A 3274-nucleotide genomic window follows, 5' to 3' on the forward strand; every position below is an offset into this window, starting at 1 on the left:
CTGCAACGAGAAGGACAAGAGCAAGAGGCAGAGGGTCGGAACGTGCCAGAGGGACCTGGAGCCCCCCACCCTGGCTGGAATGAGGTCCCCAAGGTGGAGCAGAGCCACACATGACAAGAGGGCCCTTTCTTGAGGTTGAGCCAAGGATGTTCATAATCCTTAGAAAAGTATCCCAGAATGAGAAGGGAGAAGAATGAAGGACAGAACTGGGTGTCACACTGGGGAACATTCTATGCACGTAAAACGGGAAAAATAATTGGAGAAGCAGCTGGGAGGCAAGGACCCACCTGGGAGGGAGGGAGTGCGGCCGGGAGGTGGAACCTGTCCCGGCGAGTCCCAGAAGGGGGACGACTTTGCCGGAGATAATAAGAAAAGGTCTCGAAGGTTGCCCTGCACCTCCCCATGCACCCGAGGCTCCCCGTCTTGCTTCTCTAACGTTCTGACAGCGCAATAAGAAGTTTGATCAGACAGTCACAGAACTTGTGACTATTCATCACCAAGAGGGAGCAGGAAGCAATCTCGAGGAGCCCAGGCGGGAGCTGTCACATCTGCTCAAGATTCAATTACCAGGACTGAGACCCAGCGGCCTGCGCTCCCTCGGCCTCCCTCTGCCAGAGGCGGGTGTCGGCAGGCGCAGCCCCCAGGCCACGACCCCATGCCTGCCACGACCCCACGCCTGCCACGACCCCACGCCTGCCACGACCCCACGCCTGCGGGGGGGCAGCACGGCACAAGGACCCCCAGGGCTCCCTCCCACCCTTTCATTCTAAGACTCCCGACAGATCCCTGCAAGACGGAAGCCACGTCGCACACTCCTCACGGGCATGGGAGAGCACTCACCGGGAGGTGATTACAAAGCGCTCGGCACCGAGCCTTCGGCACAGCACGGAGGGAGACCATTAAAGCAATCAAGTCCGGCTGGCCACAAATAGCAGTTCCATTTGGCACGTGACCCCAATACACAGCCCTGTCCGCAGCGTTTTAGCTGGAGGCCCCGGAGCTCCGACACTGCCTCCCCCACGGCCCCCTCCCCCAGTGAGAAGGAAAACAGCTTAGGTAGCCCCGCGGGGATTATATAATTAGACACCAAAGCCTCCTGGGCTTGGGAAACATCTTCAGTCATTTTTTCATTCATTTGTTCACTTTGCTCACTCACAAAACAGTTACTGAGCACCTACTATGTGCCAGGCATTGTCCTGGGTGCCGGACACGGCACAGACGCACTTGATGACGTCAGATCGAGACGTGGGGAGTGCGAGAGGAAGCACAAAGCGACCCGACAAGACACGTCCTGCAAGCAAATGGAAACGGTTCCCATTTACACATTCTGACCCCCTCCATCTGCATCTCACAGCGCCTAGCGGAATGACGCACGGCTGTCTGTCTGTCTGTGTGAACACCCTGCGCACACACAGCAAGCAGGCCCCACAGGTGTGCGACAACCGAGGACAGGGCGGAGCAGGCGCCCTTGGAGAAGGAAGGAAGGAGACAGGGTCGTAGAGAGCCAGGTGGCCCCCAGGAGAGACGGGGGACCCGGCACGCCCCTACTGGCCCCGCCGCCAGACAGCCCTGCAGACCGAACCCAGCCACGTCACGTGGGGTGGGGGAGGAAGAGTCGACGGAGAAGGGAAGGAAACTGTGCAGTTTGCTGGGGTTGCCGTAACAAACCATCACAGACTGGGCGGTACCAGAAACTCATGTCCCCACAGTCCCGGAGACCAAGAGTCCAAGATCAAGGTGTCGGCAGGGCTGGTTCCTCCTGAGACCTCTCTCCTGGGCTTGTAGGTGCCGTCTTCTCCCTGTGTCCTCACGTGGCTGTCCCTCCGTGTGTGCGTGTGTGTATGTTGTCCTAATCTCCTCTTCTTACGAGGACCCCAGTCCTATTGGATTAGGGCCCCCCCAAGACCTCATTTTAACCTAATGACCTTTTTAGAGGCCCTGTCCCCAAATACGGTTGTTGCCAGGCCCCTTGAGATTTTAGTACCCCAGAATTTTCTCAGTGACAAATAACGTAAAATCACCAGGCCCTGGTTAGCTTGTGCGTGTTAACCGCTCGCTTCCTGCCCAGCAGCTTGTTCTCCCAGCAGTTCTTAACTGCTGATGCCGCTTCTTTGTCAAGCAGGAGGAGGTAACTCGGGGTCACGAGGACAATCTGCGAGTGTGTTCTGCAGAAGGAACAAATGCCCTTAGGAAAGCTGCAACCGGCTGCTGACGCCCAGAAGCCTGGTTCCTCGAGGTGTTATCTGAGATTAAAAACAATACAGCCTTTCACCCCTGGCTCCCTGAAGCTCCCCTCCCTCCCTCCTGAGACACATAAAAGCTCCCTGCTTCATCTCTTGTTAAGACAGATCTGAGAGACTCTGCTCTCCTGTCTTCTCACTTTGACCAGATCGAATAATCCTATCTCTGTCTCCAAGCACCGATGTCACAGTGCTTGGCTTCAGCCGTGCATTGGGTACACGAGCCTGAATTTGGGGTTCAACAACATGGTCACATTCCAAGGCACGGAGATTAGGACTTCAACGTATGCATTTTAGGGGGACACAATTTAGCCCATAACAGAGACCAAGGAGACTGGCCGTGCCCACGTGCTGCCTCGGGCTGGGTCTTTGGTGACTCTCGGGTATGACCGAGAATAAGGTACTTGGTTGCCAGCATCACCAGCATCACTGTGCTCACTGATGGGGTCGCAGGAGCCGCTCAGGGCTTTGTCACGGGCAGGACCTCTATCTTCCCAGCACAGAAAGAGACAGAGAAAGGTGGGGCAGATTCTCACGTGTGGCAGGTGACCGTGGGTGATGGCCAAATACAGGGCTGTGAACACGTATGAGGAAGGGCCTGACCTTTGCAAGGAGAGGATGTGTCCGTGAGCTGCAGCAAGGCAATAGCCAGCCCGGGAGTTCCCGCAGCCCCTAGCATGGGCACCCTCACTCTGGCCACACACGATCTACCTTGAGAGCAACGCTGCAAACGCCGGAGAGCTACACCCACAGAAACCCGGCACGCAGCAGAGAACCTGGCAGCTGCTTCCGGAATCTCCTCTCAAGAAGAGGGACTCACCTGGGGTCCTGCAGGCGACTCACCCTGGGCAACCTCCACGTGGCCAAACCCAGAGGTCTGTTCTCTGCCTTCATCCCACTCACTCCCACCTCCGTGAAACACCTTCTCCTCTGTCCCTCCCAAATGCAGCACTCCTCTGGTCCCCTCCCTCATGGCTGACGCGGTCAGACTCCTTCGCTGGCACTTCCTCTTCCTGACGACTCACGGCTGACAG

The sequence above is a fragment of the Propithecus coquereli genome, unplaced genomic scaffold (genome assembly GCF_000956105.1).
Source record: "Propithecus coquereli isolate 6110/MARCELLA unplaced genomic scaffold, Pcoq_1.0 Scaffold1168, whole genome shotgun sequence".
Taxonomy (NCBI): Eukaryota; Metazoa; Chordata; class Mammalia; order Primates; family Indriidae; genus Propithecus; species Propithecus coquereli.